Genomic DNA, 23,578 nt, shown 5'->3' on the forward strand with positions numbered 1-23,578 from the left:
AACACAATCCATTGCAATCCTCCCAAACCACCAGTGTTGCACATGAGAGACCAGGGCCTTCCAAATCAACATGTCTAAGGCAACCAGAAAATTCAACCCCCGCTTGCGCAAGAAGCGTTTTTCTGATGAGGAACTTACCATGTTGGCAGACACCCTTGCTGCCCATGCTGATGACATAAACACCCATAACCTCAAAAGGGAGGCGCATCCAGAGAAAGAAGGAGATATGGGAGGAGGTAGCCCCCAAGGTATATGCAGTCGGCACCACCCCACGGACAGTCAAAGACTTCAATAAAAGGTGGGATGACCTCTGCTTTAGGGTCCGCAACATCCTGGCCAGGAATCGGAGGGAGGCCATGGCCACACGCGGGGGTGCCCACTCCCCGACTAAGCTAATGCTCTGGGATGAGACCTGTAGTACTTTCATCCAGATGGAGCCTATTTATGGCTTTGGTAAGATGGAGACGGGTGCCGCAACATCTGGAGATGGAGGTGAGTGACCCTGCAGACCCCAGTAGGGGAAACCATGACATAGCACAAGTGATCTGGAATAGAGCCTAGGCAAGGCAATGCATGTCCCGACACACACAAATCAACATATCCATGTCCAGATGGAGGCCCAAACCGTGCCACACTGAAATGCATGCTGAGTGCCAATCCCATTACCAACAGACAGCCAACACACAGGGACCATTCCCATGTCATACATCACACAAACCCCAATACAACGGCATGCCACCTGCCATGCAGCATTCCTGAATTGAGACGTCACGGCAAATGCCAAAATGCCCTCCTTCAAACTACCCTGTGTGACACACCTGTAAGATATGAATGCATGATAAATGAAAATCTCCACAGCACCATATAATGCATCTTGCATGTAACACCATTACTGATGCCCTGCATCTCTTCTACCTCCCCAGGCACCAGTTGAGAAGATGGCAGTGAAGAACCAGCCACAAGGGCATCCACGTCCCGGGCGAAAACAACTGCCACAGGCAAAACCACCTCCGGGGCAGCCTCGCAGCCCACACCAAAAGCCAGGGCGAGTGCCCAGGCCATGCCCGCACATGATGGCCCCACAGCTACGCCTGAGACCGGAACCAAGGTGCTGGCAACACCAGCGGAAGGGGAGGTCAGTGGCACCCATTCTGCAGAAACAGGTTCCGTGGGTGAGGCAGCAGCCACAGCCCCACTGAGAGACATCGAAATTGGAGCGGAGGAGTATGTGGACAAGGAAGGCCTAATCCATGCGGCATGTCCACACACCCCAAGCCCCCTGTCCACCCCCCAACCCCACATGCAGGCAACACCCTCCAGCACCATTGCGGATCCTGCAATCCACAGTTCAGACCTCAGCACCACCCCCAAGGCCAGCCCTGCAAATGCACGCCTGGTCGCAGCACCCTCAACCTCTGCTGCTCCCACCGACCTTGAGGCACGGCTATCAAGGGTGGAGGCAAGACAGGACTCAATGCTGGAACTTGTTCGACAATATGTGGTGGAGGGAGAGGATACAAGGTGAGAGATAGCGCAGGCCATTGCAGGGAACACTGTCGCCATAAATGCCTCTGCGGTGATGATGCATGACAGTCTGGGGGCCATCACGCAGGTCCTACCCTCAATACTGCAGCACATGCAGCAGCAACAACCCGCGCCAGCCATGCCAGTCACTACGGCATCCACCCCATCCACCACATCCCCATCCTCCACACCCGCTTCCTCTGCACCCTCCAGCCCTGTGCATCTGACAAGGTGGAGTGCGAGGCAGTCAGAAATGCTGCCCCCGGACACCAAGAAAGCACGGAAATAGTATGGGACAACAATGGGAGTGGGGGAGATGGTGTCGGTGGTGTATAGGTGTATAAGGGGGTGTTCATTGGGGGTATGGGGAGTTCATTGGGGGTATGGGGAGTTTTGCTGTTTTGGGGGGAGGCGGGGGGTTGCACTTTTCTGTAGTTTACATTAATACACCCGTTGTGTAAAAAAACATTTAATACCTGGACATTGTTCATTTCGTGTGTATCCATTTTATTCATGACAGTGCACAGTGCCCAACTCCCCACATACCCTGTGTGCATGTCCACATGGACCAAGTGCTCAGTGTAGCACTGACACATATCCATCAACGTCCCTGTGGTTCAGAAGTATTCGTCAATCAGTGATTGGCGTACAGCACAGCCATCTTGTGCATTACGTACTGGCAGGGGTGCTGCTTCTCCTCCGTCTTCATCCTCATCATCCACACCCGGTGCATGCATGTCAATGTCAAGTGGCAGTGGTATATTTCTCCGGACGCACATGTTGTGCAGCATGACACAGGTCATGGTGATCTTTGCCACCTTCTCAGGCCTATAAAGGAGTGCTCCACCCGACTTGTTTAGGCAGCAGAACCGCTCCTTCAACAGGCCAAAGGTCTGCTCAATCACGACAGGGGTACGGGTATGAACCCGATTGTACTCCTCTTCATGGCTGTTCTGCGGGTTCGTACAGGGGTAAGTAGCCACGGCTTCAAGGGATATCCTACATCAACTGCATGCGAATACAAAGAGGTCTGTGTAAGTCACTCTGAGCTGGCACCTTCAGGTTTCACAGCCATGGCCGCAGCAATTTGCTGTTGACATGCACATGTCCCTGTACGTATGCACAAATATTATTTAGATGCATTGTATACTGCAATATGGTGTGCTATTCTGGATGGTGTTGAACAGATGATGCAGGGTGATTACTTGCATGCTGATGCAGATGTACTGTGGATGCAGGACGATGTCTTGCCTCCCATGATTGCTGTGTATATTACTCTGTGCATAATCACACTAGCCACATTGGCACATTTGCAATCATGTTTGGTCATGCATTGCTTGACATACCCATGGTGGCCAGGTTGTGCGTTTTACATGTTGTCATTGATATACGGCATTGGTCCAATGTGTGGCAGTGATGTGTCATGTTCGGGTTGGGAGGTTCAGGTCAGGAGTGTTTAGCTCTGCGTGCATTCTCCACTCACCGCCCATTCCCACCCTGGTGGAGTATGCATCCCCCTACCTCACAACCCTGATGCACTGCCATGGGCCAGTCAGGCAACTCACCAAGCAGCCAGGCACGTCGTCCAACATGACGCTCCATGTAGCGGGGTAGTGTGGAGTTACGCAGCACCATGGCGTCATGTGTAGATCCGGGATATCGTGCGCAACAATGTGTGATGATCTTGCTGCAGTCACATACCATCTGCACATTGATGGAGTGGTATTGCTTGCGATTGCGGTACCCCGCCTCTAGGGCATGGGGGACTACCAATTCTACATGGGTGCAGTCTAGGGCACCAACGCAATTGGGCATGCTTGCCAGTGCATGGAAGCCTACTTTGGTGTCGGCACTCTCCTGGGCAGTCCGTGGTAGGGATATGTGGGTGGTAGCGTGCTTCAGGTGGGCATCCGGCAATTGGGTCAGCATGCGTGAAAAGAGTGGTTGTGAAATGCCATGCAGCTGGCCCACTGTGTGCTCGTAGGTGACTGTGGCCAGGAAGTGGAGCACAGACACCACCTTTGGTAGCGGGGGGGTGGCAGTGTGTATTTCAATGAGACTGACAATGTCGTCATGTATCATGTCCACAATGGTGGTGATAGTGTCCCAGTCCAACCGGTACAGGGTGTGGATCTGCTCAGAGGTTAGATTGAATGGACTGGGTCTGATGCGAGGGATTGGTGGCTGCCTATGAGGTACTACTGGCTGCACTGATGGTAATTGCTGGGCCTGTCTCACCCTCCTTCTCCTCCTGCGTCTCCTCTGTGCTGCCTGTGGCTGTGGCTGTTGTTGTAGTTGGTGTTGTTGCTGTAGTTGTAGCAGTATAGGCATGTCCTCCAGCCCCATGATTGCAACAGCTAGTGGTATCATTTTGGTGTGGTAAGGGGTGTGGTGCGTGGGTGTACTCCTTTTATACTGGGACAGGCTCCATTGACTCCACTTGTGGTGATTGTGTGCACCATGCACCTTGCATGCCCGCATGAGTTGTGAAGTCCTCCTATTACCGGCATCCCGGTATTTACTTCCCGAAGGTGCACGTGTACGCGTGGGAGCCGGTATGAAGGGGCACGGTATGGGCAGTGGCGGTATGGCGGGTTGTCAGGTTGTAATGTCCCAGAACCGTTAACGATGCTGGTAATACCATTCCGCCTTCCTATTTTCATTACCTCCATTCTCGTAATGAGGCCCATGGACTTGAAAACGGCAGACAGGATTGGGTTACCAGTTTTCTCAAAGGATACTGCAGACAATGTAACCGCAGTCGACGGAACTCGGCTACTTTCGGGCCCTGTAACCCATTGCACAGCAAAGGTTATCCTGCTCTGTCAAGACGGTTGTAAGGAAGATATCTCATTTGACCTTATTTTGGCAATTCCAGATGATCCTTGGCATACCTTGGCTCGAGAAGCACAACCCGCTCATAGATTGGCGTAACAGAACGCTAACATCTCCCAGTGACTGCAGCCACTGTTATGGGACAGGCCAGATATCAGAATACCCAATACCTGCATCCCCTAAGACACTACCGGTATTGGGGATACTAGGAGTCCTACCTACAGAATACCAGTAGTTCCAAGATGAATTCACCAAGGAACAAGCCAACACACTACCCCCGCATCATTCCTACGACTGCCAAATCGACCTGGTACCGGGGGAAAAAGTTCCTTGCAGCCGCATTTACACCTTGACGGAAGGGGAGAACGCTCATCTAAAAATCTACTTAGATCAATACTTTGCAAATGGTTTCATCCGCCCATCTAAGTCTCCCGCAGCCTCTCCCCTCTTCTTTGTCCCCAAGAAGAAGGGGGATCTAAGAACATGCATCGATTACCAAGTGTTAAACCAGGTCACGGTAAAGAACAAGTCCCCGTTACCTCTGATCCCCGTATTGCTCAATCATGTGAGACAAGTTCAAGTGTTTACAAAATTGTACCTCCGTGGGGCCTATCACCTGGTGCACGTAAAAGAGGGTGATGAATTAAAGACTGCGTTTCGCACCAGGTATGGCATCTACAAATATCCGGTAAGGCTGTTCGGGCTATGTAATGCGCCGGCGGCATTCCAACACTCCATGAACGATGTCATGCGAGAACTGCTAGACATATGTGCTGTAGCATACATCGGCGACATCCTCATCTACTCGGCCACTGTACAAGAACATGTGTCGAATTTACGGGCAGTTCTCCGCAAGTTACGTGAAAATCATTTATATGCCAAGCTTGAAAAATGCTCCTTCCATGTCACCGAAGTGGAGTTTTTAGGATTTGTATTGTTTCCACAAGGCATCCGAATGGACAACAGGAAAGTAGAGGCTATTCTCACCTGGCCATCACCCTCGTCCCTAAAGGGAGTGCAGAATTTTCTCGGCTTTGCAAACTTTTACTGACACTTTATACCAGTTTTTTCACACATGGTACACCCTATTACTTCCCTCCTACACAAGCACTGAAAATTTGAATGGACCCCTGCAGCAGAAGAGGCTTTTCATGCCCTAAAGGACAAATTTACGTCAGCCCCTGTATTTCAACACCAACAACCAGATCTCCCATACATCCTTGAGACTGATGCTTCAAGCGTAGCCATGGGGGCGGTCCTATCCCAATGGAATCCCGATACTGGTCACCTACACCCCGTGGCTTTCTGGTCGAAGAAGCTTTCCCCAGCAGAATTGAATTATGCAGTTACGGATAAGGAACTGCTCGCGATCAAAGAAACCCTTGAGGAATGGAGGCACTACTTGCTCAGAGCGAAGCATACAATTACAATCTAAACTGACCATCGAAACCTCCAGTACGTGCGCTCGGCTAAAGCGCAATCATCCCGACAACTCAGTTGGGTTCTGTTCCTGTCAGAGTATGATTTTGTGATTACTTACCGACCCGGAGTAAAAATGGCAAGGCAGCTGCATTATCACGCATTGGCAAAGGGGAACAAGCCTACAACATTTCTGACCCAGTAGACATCATTCCAGGCGACAAGATCCTAGGTCTTTGTGGGACCTCCTTCATGGGAGGCATTGAAGAAAAAGGTGAAAAACAGCCTGCCCGCAAAGGAACTACGGATATGGAGCAACAAAGGAACCCACTTTTCCATCAAAGCCGGCCTACCATTTTACCGAGATCGTCTCTACCTCTCAGAAATACTCCCCAATTACCACAACTGGCCTATTGAAGGGCACCCGGGAGTGGCAAATACTGCAGAAAAGGTTGAAAGATCCTACTGGTGGCCAACTTGGCGACAAGACACCACCGAATTTGTCAACTCTTGTGGGACATGTGCTCAAAGCAAGGCCTCAAGGCAAAGACCAGCCGGCTTATTACAACCATTGGCGGTACCGCCTACTCCCTGGCACACCGTCTCGATGGATTTGGTCACGGACCTGTCTACCAGCTCCGGGTTTAACACCATCCTTGTGGTGGTGAATCTATTCACCAAAATGGCCCATTTCATAGCCTTAAAAGGCATCCCGTCTGCCCAGGCCTTGGCCCAAGTCTTCCTCAACATCATGAAGTTGCATGGGTTCCCATCCGTGCTAATTTCCGACAGGGGCAGTCAGTTCATGTCACGATTCTGGAAACAATGTTGCACCTTGGCTGGAGTAGAAATACGGTTGTCTACCAGTCATCATCCACAAACAGATGGACAGACAGAGCGCACAAACCAAACTCTGGAGCAATACCTCCGTTGCCTTTTGCACCAAACAGAACACTCATCGGAGGAGATCCTGTGGATGGCCGAATACGCATATAATAACTCAATACACACCTCTACACACATAAATCTTTTCTACACTCTGTATGGACGCAACCCAAGGATATCTGCATATGACCCACCAGAAGCTATCGAAATGCCTGCCATCAAGACTTTGCATGAAAGGTTCACTCAAGCAACCAAAGATGCAGCGGCACATCTAGAGACAGCTAAGGCTACACAAATGAGGTGTGCCGATCGTCACAGGAGAAAGGCCCCAGACTACCAAGTAGGGGATTTGGTGTGGTTAGCATCCAAGTATATCACATTAAAAGGAGCCAGGCAATTCCAACCCAGGTTCTTAAGTCCTTTCAAAATGGAAAGTGTGATCACCCCTGTCGCCATGAGGTTGACCTTACCTCCACAAATGCGCATACACCCGGTATTCCATGTTTCTTTGTTGAAGCCTGTACACCCTGAGACTAGAACGCTAATGCCACCAGCCTCCATATTAAAAGAGGGTGACGAACCAGAGTACGAGGTTGAGCAAATACTAGACTCCAAAGTGGTAAGAAACACTCTGTATTACCTAGTGGATTGGAAGGGATATGGGCCCCAGGATAGATCATGGGAACCAAGCGAGAACATCCATGCCCCTCAGTTATTACACAAATTCCATCGAAACAATCCCACCAGCCAGGTCCAGGGAACACACCATTGGGTGGGGCCTTGAGCGGGAGGACTGTCATGGGTGCAGGCCTGATTAGCACATCCAAGTCACTTCCGTTCTTAATTCATGATGGCAGAGGAGGAAAACAGGCAGGAGCAATGTGGGTGAGAGCCTGGCGAGCCAGAAATAGGTTGTCATCCATTTCACCCATAGGAATTTCTGTGCCCATAGAGTAATATGAGACTTCCTGTTTCCACCGAAATGGATCCTTATGTGCCAGTTCAGAACTATGTTGCACGCTCTAGTCTCCGGGCGTGGCTGTCTATAAAAGCCACGCCCAAAGAACAAACCATGCTTCGTGTGCTTTCTGTAAGCTTCAGGCACACGCTTACCTGTTCCTGTCTCCAGAGTTTTCTACAGCATTTTCGCAGCGCTCTCGGGCCGGCAAGCCACTCCTCTGCGAACTCTTTGCGCCTGAAAGAAGAAGGAAAGAAGACGTTAGCTGTTTTTCACTTACCTCTCCAGCGGCCGCTCGCAGAGCACGACTCTCGGAGGCTCCTGCTAATCTCACTTTGACTCGCGGACCGGCGAGTCTCTCCCGCTTCGCCTTTGCTTCAGCCGCCTTCAGGCATCCGTCTCCACAGCAACTCCCAGAGACCTGCAGAAGGGAAAAGCAGAGCAAACAGCTTAGAACTTGGACCGCATTTTTAACTGCAACACTGTAGAACTTTATTTTCCGTACCTGAATTATCCACATGCCCAAACCCAGTGAGGCAACTGGGGGACCGCAGTGATACCGCACTTACCTGTATCCAAATTCAGTGATCCAATTGTATTCTCCTTGTATTCAATTGTATTCACCTTCCTATCCTGCAGCTCAGAGGATCCAGTGAGGTAACTGGCTCCTGGGGACATTTATCAGGAGAGCCACAGAACTTCTCCAAACCAGCCACATTCTCTCTACAGCAGCCACTTCACTGCAACCAAACAGCAGTGCTTTATACCGCTGTGCAGCCCCGACATCAAGCAAACCCTGCACCCTGAAATTACCAGCCATCCGGTTCTGGACCATAGCGCCCCTGCAGATGCAGGACGGAGAGCCCACCATCCTGAACTAAAAGGCAGACTTCCCATTACCCCGGGCGGAGTAGAAAAGCAGGGCTGAGATTGGCGGACTCCATCGCTCCTGCGGAGATTCAGGTGAGCATGACAATGAGCTATGCACTTGGCCCTTTATGCACTGTGCACTTTATGCATTGTGCACTCTGCTATACGTTTCGCATTTGAATTTTAGACTCTTCACATGGCTGGCCTGTAGCAACAGGTGGTCGCCTCATGTTTCTTTCTATTGTTGTCATTTGACATTCTGAGTTTAGTTGCATGTTTGCATGTGGCATCTTATGAGCCTGCCTGGTTTTATATCGATGTACTATGCCCTTTTTCCCTCTCACTATTTCAAGCACTTTATACGTTTACATTGATTGTTGTTTAGCGTTAGGGTTTAGGCATTTTGACTTTACCCATAGCTTATTTCTTGCTTACTGCAATTAATAATATTAACGTAGTAATCCCCATTGTGGGATTATTTTGTTTTACTTATGGCCAACTGGCTTCCATCTTTGGCTTATTGTCTTATGCACAAAACACTTTACAATATGTCTTTGCTGAGGATATAATATGCATTAGCTCATGCCCACTTTCTCCAAGCTTTTGTTAATGTGGCTATTTTTGTTATCATTTGTCAAATGCATTTGTGATTATTTAAATTCATAATTCTTATTAGCATGTCATGTAACAGTGTATTTATTGTATCTGGCATTTCTGGAATATATGTACATTATTAAATACTCCTTTCTAACAAGGCTGACTTGCTTACAATTACTATTAGCCTGACATGTAAACCATAGAGTTGTGTGTTACTTTTATTCTGTCACACTGCACTGGTGTTATTTCAGTGGGAACAAGTGCCTGGTGGGGCATGAAACGCGTAGCTGGCTGCACTCTTGCACAAATATTTGTTCTTTATTAAAAATCTTCGATAACAGATTACTTTGTATTTGTTATTTTCCATTATAAATATACATATATTGTGGAAATCATTGGAGCAAATGTCAATGGCCTAAAATAAATGTATGACAGAAATCCTCCATTCTGAGAGAGAAGCCTTGCCTGAAGGACTTTGTTCTGTGTTGATTGCATATTTTGTTCTCAGCTTTGATAATAAGGGCATCATGTAAACTTAAAATATAGAATGCAAACATACATGCCCAATAACATTGTGAAATTAACTTTTGGAGTGTATTATTTCCAAGGCCTGATTTCACCTGCAAAGCCAATGGTGTAGATCACATATTTTCTTGCAGCCACTGTGTAGGACAATTCAAAAGGACAAGACTGAGAACCAAACAAGAAATATACCCCATCTAAAAGGTAGATCCAAAACTTTTGAGTGCATTTACTTCCCAAAAGTATTTAGCAGGCTCGGAATGTTTGTGGGAGAACATGACACAGGTACAGGAAAGTCTGAGATATCATCACCAGCGCAATGTTCCTGGTTTCCCAGTACACAAAGCAAAGAGTAATCTGTATTATGTCCCATGTAGAGAAAATATGGCTGCAATTTAAATGTGATTTGTATTCAAGGACCATCTTTATTATGTGTTTTGGCTGTAAATTGTACAGCTTATTACAGGCATATGTGATTTCCTAGACCCAAGCAATAAATCCTTGCATTTGAGATTCAAAGTGACCTGCATGAGTTTTGAGGTGAAAGGGGACGATTTGACACTGCTTAAAATGGGAGCTAGAAACTCTTTGAATATGCTACTTATCAGGCCTTTCTAGTTCATGAATTCACAATAACAAAGCACGATGAAAAGCCTACATACAAAGGCCACTGGTCAGGTATACACTGATTTTGAAGGCCAACTTGGCTAAACAACAGATTGCTGATCTGGGCCGCTGAGCTTCTAGGGGGCTTGTCATAATTCATGCAGCTGAGGGAATCCCATACAAATTCCATTAGTCCAGTTTTAGGGAAAGGACATCAAACTATATGCACAGAAATAGACATTCCTTTTTGAACACATTTTGATGCCTATGTTGGGGAAAACAATCAGCAACTCCACACTAGCAACATGAATAGATTGTAACATGAGGAAAATCTGAAACCACATGTCTAATCACTAAATTTGTACTGTGTTGCAATGCAAGTTCAGATTGACACGACATTTTGAAGATAGGAGCAATATCTAAACAATTATGTAAAAATATATATATACTGTGGCAAGTTTTGAATAGGCAATAAATGGCACAAAAAACAATTTCACCAGATTTTATCTCACAGCTATCATTCAAGTATCTAAATGTGCACATTCATATACCAAACCTAAAAACGTAATATTTTTTTAATTTCATATGTTCACATCAAAATCTAGGTCCAAACAATAACGACATATACTTTCCTTCAAAAGGTGTGGTTCTGACCTCCTCCCTTGCTGAATCACGGGACTAAGAAAACGACACATCTGTCACACATAGGAGGAGCCAGAAATATATACCATTACAAGCATGCATGCCATACGGAAAAGTTTGTGGAATATGAAGCTATAAAGATTGAAGAACGAACTGGTGATAGGAGTGCAAAGCTGATATTGGAAGGACTGACCCCAGGCAGATTGGAGACCAGTCCATTGAAGAAGAATGGCCAGTCTATTTTTGGAAGGTGGGTTCTACACATGCATCTGGAAAGAGGGTTTGCTGAAATGATCCAGGTTGACTGAGTTCCCAGCTGACTCTCCAAAATCAGAGGGCACATTCAAAAGGCAAATAAACCCCAATCACCCCCAAGCTGTCCATATAGATTGATGAGGGTAAATCCAGGAAGATAAAAAGGTAGGAAACTCAGTTGAATACAATTTGAAAATAGAAACACAGGTGATGATCTATCCTTGTACGGAATACCTGTAAACTGACTCAAGAATTTCTTAAGCCTACTATCATAGCTCCACTGAAACATGGTTCCACACTCCGGAATGAGAACCCACAAGAACTTGCCAATCACTATCATGCATGCCTCGAACACACCATGGACCTTCATGCCCCTGTCAAATATACAACCCCCAAACCACACATGCCTAATAGCATGTGGTTCTCAGAGGACCTTATCACCCTATGCAGGTAAAAGAGGGCCCTTGAACACTTATGTAGAAAACACTCTTGCCCTAACAACCACAAAGACCTCGCCATTGTCACCCACTCCTACAAGAAAACTATAGTCGCCCACAAAGCCGAATCCTACAATGTGAGCATCTCTAATGCCAGCTCCAATTCTAAAGAGCTTTTCACTATCATTGAGACCCCTATACACATTATCGCCACAACCACCAATGACAAGGCATGGTGTACCACTTTACAAAATGCCCTGTCTTCCAAATTGGAGTCCTTACACAACAAAATCAGCACCAAAAAAGCATTGCTTGTGGCCAAATCACACATGCAGAATATCGATGACCACACCATAGTGTCCCATTCCTCATCACCCCCTCCCTTCAACTTTAAACACGTATCACAAGATCAGGTCCTTAGTACCATACTCTCACTCAAACCCTCAAAGGGGACACATGCCTGGCTCACATAGTCAAGCTCTGTGCCTCATCCTTGGCTCCCATCATCAATGACTTTGCCAATGCCTCCTTCTCGGCCTGCAATATACCCCTGAGTATCACAGCAGCCTAGATCACACCGCTCATAAAACAACCCTCACTAGATCTTTCAATCCCAGCAATTACCACCCCCATCACTAATGTCGATTTTCTGCTTAGAATACTCGACTGCCTCACCTCCTTACAAATCCAACAATTCCATGAGCAAAACCACCTACTTGGGATGAGACAATCTGGCTTCTGTCCAAAGCGTAGCACCGAAACCGCTGTCCTCGACTTGAACATCCAAATGGACAACATCTGTGACTCGGACAATCTGACTATCCTCCTCCTATTAGATCTGTCTGCTGCCTTTGATCACAACACCCTCTTGTACTTGTAAAACCATATTTCGCATAATAACGCTTGATAATGAACATTGGCCTAAGCACATTCGCATTGCACTGAAAAACGCATCCAAATGAACCTGAATCAAAGCCGACTATGCCACCATTTTAGAAACATCCGCCGGTTTGTTTAAACTCCTGTTTTCTGTCTCATGTTGCACTGTGTTTTCGGCTCGAGCTGAGGAAAAATGAACTTTGCACTATGTAAACATGTTGTGACTGCTGAGAGCAGAATGTTTGTCCTGCACTAAGAAACCTTGGAGCTGAACTGAACCTCCATTTAGTTGTTGTCTGCAGCAATAGCTTCATCCTTGTTCAAATAGTGGAACTTAATGCTGAATAGCTTAAACTGTGTGCCTCTGCAGAAATCCATTGTGGTCATTCTTGAAACTAAATGTGTATGACCAAAATGTATGAAATGAATACATGAAAAAAACATCTATTTGAAGAATACTAATAAACATATTGGTTACTATTGACTGGACTAAAGATTGGCATTGATTTTCTGGGATTGCATACAATACAAGTACCATTTCAAGAGAAATACAGGTTTTGTTATTGTTTCAGTCACAATATAGGCACTTGCAGTGCAGATCCCAGCACAAATTATAAGAATATCAGCACCAAGGATTCGCCTCAAGAGAGGAAGTATCAATAGTCGACAAGGGCTGAAACTCAATACAAAGAATATTTTCAAGGCTTTCCCCGGGCAGAATCAGTGCACGTTCTAGAAATGGCAGATATATTTCACAAAAAAGATGCAGAAGCGGAAGAACTTTTTTTGAGACTCAGCCAGACAGCAGGAGACGCAGCATCATCTCAGACATCCACTTCTCTAAGAAAACTATTTGAGAAATCGGAAGCTGCTTCAAAAAAAGAATTGGCAAAGTGGTGGGAGATTAAAACACTGAAAATGTACATGGAGGTAGGAAGGGTACCCCGTTGACTTCGGATATGTATCTTTACATCTTTTGAAGAAGAGGACACAGAGGCATTACAAAATTGGGAGATGTTACTGACACAAACTTCCAAAGAAATGATGGTTAGAATCATCAACCAGGCGGCATTAGTACACGAGAAAACATTAATAGAAATCCGGCAGTCAACAACAAATTACATGCACAAAGCAATCATGTTAAACATACCATTAAAAACATTCCCATGGAGAAATACTTAGAGTGAAACGTAACTGTAGCATGGAAGGTAAGTATCAAACACATATAATGGATTTGAAAGAAAAAATCATCCAGAGAGATTACCATGAAAATGCCTTAGATCAGGCTTTAAGGAAAGCAGAGAAAATCTCCAGGCCCAGCCTATTAATCAACAAGCAGAAAGTACCAAATGAACATACAAAAGCACATTTTATTACTACTTATAATAGTGAAGCATTCATCTTGAAGAAATTATTGAACAAACATTGGAATATTCTACAAACAGATGCAACATTAAACAAATATCTAGAAGAGAAACCAATGATGATTTTTCGGAAAGCACCAACACTCAAAGGAAAACTGAGCCCTAGCCATCGCAAGGAGTTAAACACAAATAATCTCAGTGAATTTCTGAAAGTGCCGGCACCAACAGGATCCTATAAATGTGAACATTTCACAGTTTGCATCCAAATGCTACATGGAACCAAGTATATAAGCCTACCAACCAGAACAATGCAAGAAATCAGACAATATATCAATTGTAAGAGCAAATATGTCATTTATGCAATCATATGTATCTGTGGCAAGAAATGCATAGGCAGCACAATAAGATAATTGAAAATTCGTATTATGGCACATCTAAAAGCAATAAAGAATGGAGATGCAAGATATCCCTTGGCAATTCATTTCATTCAAGGACACAACCAACCAAATATCAAGGATATTAAATGATTTGGTATAGAGAAAATTGATCAACCAGAAAGAGGAGGAGATTGAGAACTTTTACTACGCAGAAGAGAAGTAAAACAGATTTGTACCCTGAACACATGACACAGGTTTAAACACGGAACATGAGTTGGCCTATTGGCTTTAGAACTTAATGCTTGGAAATTGAATGCATTTGATATATGTTGAACTGATAGGGATAATGCATGCTATATCTTGTCTCTTTTGTATTCATTGATGCTAAAACCACTTTTTTCACATTTCTTGACTATCTATGATCATGGTTTTTTTCTTCTTTCATTCATTCATATTTTATCAGTTTTTCATTCATTTTTTTCCTCATGATGCTAGGTTCTATTTTCATAAAATACCAAAACTGTAACAGTGTTTACCCATATCCTTTTTATAACATAATAGTCCTCTATTATTAGGAATCATTTGCATATATGCCAAAACTCTCCTAATGTGCATCAATAATTCTAAGTAAACAAGAACCATACACTTATTATGGTTTGAAGAAAGGACGCTTTGAACATATCTGGCAGATCAGCGAATTTGCCATTTCAAAATGGCCACTGCACGCATCCGAACGCGTGATGTCAATGCGTCACCATTACACGATGACGTCATTACGGGGAGGATGCGGATTATAAAAGCGGAAGTAGCAACAACCAGGATCTATCGTGGATCCTGGCGGTGATAACAAGGCAATCGAACCTTGTGGATCAGAAGAACTAAAAAGGTGATTTACTTAAACAACTCTTAAAATCTTTTATATAGTTGACTGCCTAGTCTAACTATTTCATGGGACTAATTTAAAAAGCTTTGAACCATTTTCAACAAACAAGAGAAATGTGTTTTAACTTGTTGTTAAAAAGGTTTTCTCTTAGCCAATATCATACAGGGGGTCTGGAAACTAACTGGACCTTCTGGTCTTTTTTCAGATTTAAACATTCTGGCAACCAGATTCCAGATTGAAAAATAGAGACTGGAAAGTAATAATTAAACTACCTTTAAGAAAATCAATCAAAGCAGAGGGTGAGTGAATTTACCCCATCCAATTAATGTAAATACAACACAAGAGAAGCATGTTAAATCACATGATACTAGTCCTCTTTCTTCAACTCCTTTTCATTTCTTTTATAAATTGAATTAGTCTTTTTTTCAAAACAACCACAAGACTATATTTGTTTCTTTTCACTTTCTTGTTTAGTATCTCTCCTGAAGAACTACGGTTAACACTGTGGGGAAACATGTGTTGGGAGATCACGGGAGATTATGACAAATAATGTAAAGAGCAAAAGATAAATGTGTATGACCAAAATGTATGAAATTAATTCATGAAAAAACACATCTATATGAAGAATACTAATAAACATATTGGTTACTATTGACTGGACTAATGACTGGCATTGATTTTCTGGGATTGCATACAATACAAGTACCATTTCAAGAGAAATTCTTGAAACTGGACTTATCTTTAAGTCGGAAGACAAATGTCACCATTGTATTCTGTATACAGACAAATATGTTAAATGTTTGAAGACAACATCGAACATTGTCTGAGTTATTTGATTCTGTATTAGCAATGTGAACTGGGTATGAACCCTAGCCAATCGGTAACCCGGAGAAGGGCTGGATGATGTAACCGGGATTGTGTATAAAAGATGCATACTTTGTAATGTCCAGCACTCTCTCCCCTCACAGTGTCTGCTGGTACACCCTGTGAGGCGCTGAGAGCCAGATAGCTATCTGTGTTTGCATATTAAAATAATACATGTATCACTGAACTCGATTGGCTTATTTCATTTTGGTGGTGTTAAGCCTCAATATTTCCTTTGGTCGTTCACTCTGACTCCATCTTACACAGCACTTCCATTTCTCTACTGGAGCGATAGCATGGATGAAATCACTCCTCAGCGAATGGACTACGAGAGTATTCGTTGGTGAGGCCACAGCTGGCCCCATCCATGCCCCACTTGGGGTACCACAGGGCTCCTGTCTGTCTCCCACACTGTACAACACATACACCAAACCACTATTTGACTTGCTGGATGCATTAGGTATCATCTACACCAGCTTTGCAGATGATACCCAAATTCCCATCCCCAATTTAGGTGACTACTCCCAGGATTTGGTGACTATCAACAGGATCTACAGCCCCATAAAAAAATAGATGGCCACCCACAACCTCTGCCTTAATGATGACAAGACAGAGCTTGTCAACGTGGGCTCCCCAAACCGGCTAAAAAAAACGTGGACACTGCCTTCTGCACTTTCTCCATAGATGGCACCACTATCTCAGTCCTGAAACAAGTAAATACACTTGGTGTAAATCTTGAAGCAGAGTTAACCATGTACAGACATATAAATGTGCTTGCCTCTGCCACTGCATACATCACCAGGCTCATATCCTTAAGCAGGCAGTCCCTCTATCAAAGCAATTGTATTAATCTTGCACGAGCACTCACACTTACCAAATTGGATTACTGCAACATCCTACTTATGGGAACATCAGCCGCCAACATTGCCAAACTTCAATTCCTTCAGAATAAAGCACTTTGTGCAGCCTTTGGCCTTCTATGATCTGACCACATCTCTGACTCCAGGAACAAAGTCCAGTGGCTATTGATCAAAGCACACCTTGACTTTGAAACTCAGACTTTGGCTCACACGTGAATCTACAAAGAGGTGCCTTGCTACCTCACCAAGTGCATCACCCAGAAAACTGCAGTGTGCGCACTAAGATCTAACTGCAGTATCACACTACTCACTCCCTGCTTTAAGTACAAAAGAGCCAGGGGTAGTAGTTTTTGTGTCACAGTTCCTACGCTTTGGAACCCTCTGCCTGCTTCCATCAGAAATGAACAATTGTACCCTGGCTTTTTGATAAATATGATTGAATAATTCTGATGTATACTTTCTCCCACTTTCTACTGTACCACATGCTGTGATACCCCAGGGTCTGGGTGTTATATAAATGTTATAAATAAATAAATAAATGCCCTGTGTCCTCCCAGTTATATGGGTCACAAAGCAAGTTATTTCTTTAAAGCCCAATGTACTTTGTATTGAGGAACACTGAAGGCATGTTGGTACTACTTTAATGTGGAATTGCCTTTATAAAGTTAAGTACTGTTTCAAATATAATTAGTGTCTTAAGCCAGTGTAGAGTCCTTTGGACCATAGTGTGTGTCAGGACATGCTGTCATCTGAGGAAGATGATGCATTAATGCAGCCGGGGAGGCCATAGTCAAAGATTAGGTGTTTGCACAACAAAAATAAGTATAGGAAATTCATTGTATTTAAGAATAGACTTGTGTGTAATGTGGAAGGGAGTTTTTTATTTTTTTACTTTGTACATGTTACAGGGGACAAATATATCTCCAGCCTGAAATACATGCAGCGTGATAACTACACACAGATGAATTAAAGCGGTGCATAGATTGAGAGTTGCAGATGGAAGTAGAATGAACACAGTGCACACTCAGCTGCCCACTTAGCTGTATTCAAAGTCACACACAGGTATGGACTGAAAGTTACAAATGTGTGCTTAGTGAAAGTTGCACACACATATTCTGAGAAAGCTGCACTCACGTATTTTGAAAACACAGTATGCATATGGGCTCAGAACAGGTAAACAAATCCTTGAGACCATTTTTAAATTCAAACCCGCAGGAGCCAAATTAAGTTAACCATTGTCCACATTTAATTAACTGCACATAGCCAATACATTCATTACCTCACACTTGCACAGGGGAGTGGGCTGATTAGAAGTGTCTTTTAAACGCTATTTATTCAAGTAACTTTATCCAATACCTTACTTGTCTTCATACTGGACAAAAATCGAGCATTCTGAAAAGTGGTTAGAAATGATTCCATGTAAATATACATACGCCAGCCGAGAAGCGGCAATGCAAGCATTGAAAAAAAATTGGTTTTCTGAGATCAAATAATTTATAGTATTATTTTGAATGTTTAGTATGTTCAGATTACAACATCTCTCTGGAATGAACATGAATGCACGTGTGGAATGATAATAACGAGATTTGTATAGGCAGGTAATTTGGTTGTGTTTTTTGGTGGATTATTGGTTTTGCTATAGTACTGTTGTGATTTCCAGGATAAAACTGGAGAACAATTTAGTTGAAACTAAATTATTCTTTTAAATAAATTTAGATTTCTGAATACCACACTGTCTATTCCTTCCACAGAACTGTGGGGGCGGGGGGACTGTATAAATGGGGATGTGGGACTGGCATGCCACACCTACGTGAGCCAAGTATTTTTAAATATACAAAATATTCCTACAGTGTTCGCTCAAGAACACACAGCTGCACTTCAACAGACCCCTTCAACTTCAAATGCCGATTGCTTTCCTGTCTTGCCTTTGGACTATACAATGTTAAAATGTTGTTTTCCAAGTATAGCAAAGCTGAACTGCAATAGATCCCACTGCCCTCAATGCTGATGCTTGCTTGTTCTACCCAGGAGCACATGATTTTAGAATGTATTGTGTCAGAACATATATTTTGGTCACGTTCACAAGCCTGCATCGCAACAAACCTCTACTTCTCCTAGTGCAGATTGATCTTATTTCCTCCCATAGAAGACAAGAGCTGGCAATACACTCCTCCCCGCACCCGAGATCATAAGGTGCTACTTGCTGCAGTTAAGAACACAGCCAGCACGGATTGTTACAGCCGTCATGCAATATTTCAAACGTTGCAAAAAAAGAGTTGTGGTGTCCAATTTGTATTTTACTCCCACTGTCTAGTTCAATTCTTGTTCGTTAATTACTTTTTGGAGGTTATCTGATTAGGAGGTCGCTGCTGTGTGTCACTCAGTAGGAGGACAGCATCAAAAATAAAATACTATCACTTCAAGAAAATAAATACTTTTTGTTAGTATTTGAGAAAATGGCAAAACACGAACAAGTGTGGGATTTAAAGGTAATTCCATTTCTACTTCAGAAATTGCCACTGTATGTTGGGCAATTGACCTTCACGTTTCACTGAATCTTTTACCCTGGCCAATGCATACTTAGTGGTATTGCGAAAGTGTCCAACTCTGGGGTGTGCAAAAGAGGGCATGCTGCAGGTCCCTCGCGCTCCCAAAAGCCCAGCCTACACTTTCCATGTCCTTTCTGGGAAATCGGGAAATGGAAAACTGCTGCGGCCAGGGTCAGACTGGGGCATACAATTGTCTCGGGCACCAATGAAAAAGTGGCCCACGGTTGCAAAAGGCAATTCATTGCTTTTGTGACAGACTGTTAAGAGTAGTAACCAAGGGGGAGGCGTTTGATCAAATGTCACTATTCATTCAGTAACACTGGTGAAAACTACTAGCCGCATGGTGAAGTAACTTATCAAAGTTGCCCACATTTTCTGTTTTTATTTCGGGCATTGCCCTGTTGCCCTATAGGCCAGTCCGAGCCTGGCGGGCGGCAGAGAGACAAGATTTGCACCCAAAGGATTACAGTCATGGGCTAATGAAGGTGGAGTGCACCAAGAGGAGAAATTTTAAGAAGACTGTATCAGATAGACCATGGTCTAGGGGTAGGCAACTATTTAGGCTATTTGTTCAGCTATTTTACTTCAGCTTGAATCCAAACGATTGTATTTAAAAATGACATACATAAGCTATCGATAATTATAATTGTTCCCGTTGTTGAGGGTAGACTCGACGATTGGCCCACTTTCTTTGCTCACACTGCTCCTGCCTGGGCACTCTGTGTCCCTGCGGACCTCCACAAGCAATGCACTAATTCCAGCAAGCTCTCATGACAAAGCAAAACTGAAGAGAACCCTGCTGCAGAAGTGCAGTTCCCAGAGGAACTTCCAGCCTCGCTGCACCACGTTTACATGCTTTCTTTTGACCCTAACTGTGCTCTCGATTGGTCGGTCACCCTTCTGTGCGCGCTTCATGGAAAATGGGCGTAGATACTTCATTAATTTGAGTATCAGATCATTAAAATAATGCAGTGTTTCTCTGCGTAGACTTACGTATGCAACTTTTTACATTAAAGGGTACACACTTCGCTTTCTCTCCTGTCAGGGAACAGAATGGCTGATGCAGTCCCAGGGATTAAAGAGGGCAGTTAGGAAGGCTAGTTTGTGTGACATTGGCCAGGGTTGTCCAACTCCAGGGCTTGAGGGACGGATCCAGCCCAGGTTTGCAAGCTATCCCTCGTTAATATTCATGAGATAAATGCATTCAAATTTTTCTTCATGAATATTAAAGAGGGATATCCTGAAAAGCCATCAGGATTACAGCACTTGAGGCCCAGAGATGGGCAACCCTGACTATAACGTCCAAACATGTACACCTGCAAATCCATCAAAAGGATATCAACACGGGGTCATCTTTCCCCCTCCCTATCCTGTCTTTCTTCCCTGTAACTTCCTGTATTACCTGGATACATATCCTTCCAGGTTTACCTATAGTAGATCACCTTTGAAATGTCATGCATAGGATTGTTCCTTCTCCCTACATCCAGTGCTGGCATTGGGCTGCTGGCCAAACATGTCTCCCCAGGTCTTGGATCCGGAAAAATAAATGTGCACTGTTCATTTGGTTTAGTGCATCGAAATTGCATTAAACAGTGCCAAAGCCAGGATTCGAACCCTGGTCTGAGACACTTACCCACAAGACTACTTGAACATTTAATTAGGATGTTTGCAAAATCGCTTGTTGAAATTGTACTCTGCAATTATTAAAACACAGCTTTAGGTTTAAAAGGTGTGCGCATGTTATATTTTGCCAGCAACATTACAGGAAACACTCCTCTTTTGGGTTATTTTCCAGGTTTTCAGGATTTTTCTTAAGAAAGACAAAGAGGATCATTACAAGTTTGGAGGTAGCCATGCTGCTATTAGCGGCATGGCTACCCCCTTACCGGCTACCGGGTCCGGGTTCTTGGAATGAGGAATTACCGGGCAATTCCAACCTTGAAGGACCCGGTAATTCCTCATTCAAGGAACCCGGTCCCTGTACATTGCCATTCGAGCACCCATAGGGCTCAATGGGAATGGGGAGGGTGCTAACAACGGGCCCATTAATAACGGGCCCGTTGTTAGAACCCTGGTCAGCTTAGCGGGTTCCTGCAAGCAGATTCGTAATGAGGCATTAAGGGGTTTGATGGTGCGCGCCGTTAACCACTTAACACCTCACTCGTAATGACCCCCAAAATGTTTATTGATGGTGTGGCGACAGCAGCTCCCTGCCAACCACGGTTACTGGTGGGATCCCACAGAAAATAATGTACAACACTGACTGTAACCTCTTGTTGTACAGCGCTCCCTTTCTTCACAGCTAGGCTTTCGCTATATGTAACCCAGCACAGCGAGCTATTGGATCAAAGCTGCACCCACCACCACTTATACTACTCTTTCGCATTGATAATGGATGTCGGGGTCCTGTGTTGGGAACATGTGCCCTTTCCAACACTGCCCTGTTGTGGCGGATTTTCCGAACCTTAGTAATCCTCGACCACCCGACTTTTATTACCACCTTCCTAGTTTCAGGAAAGGACTTTACGTGCGAGCAGGGTGGCGCGGGGGAGGTGGAGGGACCACAGTGTGAGCAAATACAGGGTCCTGCCAGAAGCTGAGACGGGGAATCCCAGTTTGAATGTGGAGAACTTGAATGCCTTTGACCTATCTCCCAGTGACATTCAGCAAATGCTAAGATCCACCTGATCATGTGCGATGGTGTCAAAGCCACTGAGATCCAAATGAACATTAAAATGGCCCTCACTGCAGACGAATCTGAAGTCGTACATACAGAAGTATAACCCCCTCCTTGCCATTTCACACCCCAAAGGCATTCTGGTCCACTCCCTGACCTGCCAAATCCGGATGGAATTCTGTTGTGCAGTTTAACAACATTCACTACAAAGTGAAATCAGCCAATTTGTCAAGACCTATAACTGCCCCAAAAGTCAGACCCACATCATAACACAGGTCCTTTCCTGCCCACCAAACCAGTTAGTCTCCTGTTCTATCCGCCTCATGTCCCGCATGCGCGGTGATGTGAGGCGTAATGTCAATAAAGGGCTCGCCCTGCCGGAAAGGCAGGCAGTTCGGTATACGAGTGAATGCAGGTGTGATACATCTTTCTGTGGTTCCCGCGCTATGCACCACTGGGCCTACAATGTACCCCCCCATTGCTTTCTCCCTATGTCGACAGCACCAGCTGGAGGAATCTAACACTGGTGACGAGATCACAGAACGGAGCACGCATGCAGCACGGTATACACGCATTTCGTCGACCACTTTTCATCGTGGGACTTTTCATCGCCGACCCTTTCATCGCCAACATTTTTTTTTTACATTTTTTTTTAAGGGGGGGTTTTCGTGCGGGTTGGGGTATGATTATTTAAGTAAGGGGGGTTGTGGTGGCGCAGCCCCCCATAAATAAAAAAATAAATAAAAATAAAATGTTGGCGATGAAAGGGTCGGCGATGAAAAGTCCCACGATGAAATTTAGTTTGGCGAAATAACGTAGAACCTGCAGCACTTAGCAGGCAATAAATCACTTTGCACAACCACAACACGATCGAATTTTTGGGACACACATTGGGGCTACCATGCCCCACCCAAAAAAATGGGGAAATAAATGGAAACAAAACAAAATGAAGAATAACAGTGGATGCCACTGATAACACATTGTACAATCCAGGGAAGAGCACAGGAGCTGATGATTCCACTGTCCTGTGCCTATACACCAGCAATCACAGGTGAGGAGGAGCCCATTGCCACCACACACACAGGGGTGAACACAGCATCAGGGCAACATGCCAACTGGCCTTTCCATGTCAAGGTCCAGCACACCGGCAAGGATAGCTGCATCACTGACACCACAAGTGCCGTCCCCTCGACATCATGGAGGTGCCACGGCTGCATTAGGGCCTTTCAACCCCTACACCGATGGGGCCCCTCTGGATGCTGTGTATTCAAATGTTCGAGATGGTGATGGACTGCAAGGATATAACAACACCCAGAAAAATGAGATCACACCTCCTGCTCAATGTGGGTGACGGCGTTCTGCGCTCTCAGAGCAGCTCTGGGCATTTCCAGAAGAGAACACATCCCAGGATTCAGCCAACAGAACAACTGGCTCTCCACCAGAGATAAAATTCTGTTAAAAACGGCATCACTCACCCATAAGTCTCTTAACAACGCAGCCCCAACCTACCTGATCAAAAGATTCCACAGACAGTCCTCCTTAAGACACGTCAGAACTGCATACAAAGATTGTTTA

The sequence above is a fragment of the Ambystoma mexicanum genome, chromosome 6p (assembly GCF_040938575.1).
Source record: "Ambystoma mexicanum isolate Mex_15411 chromosome 6p, UKY_AmexF1_1, whole genome shotgun sequence".
Lineage (NCBI taxonomy): Eukaryota > Metazoa > Chordata > Amphibia > Caudata > Ambystomatidae > Ambystoma > Ambystoma mexicanum.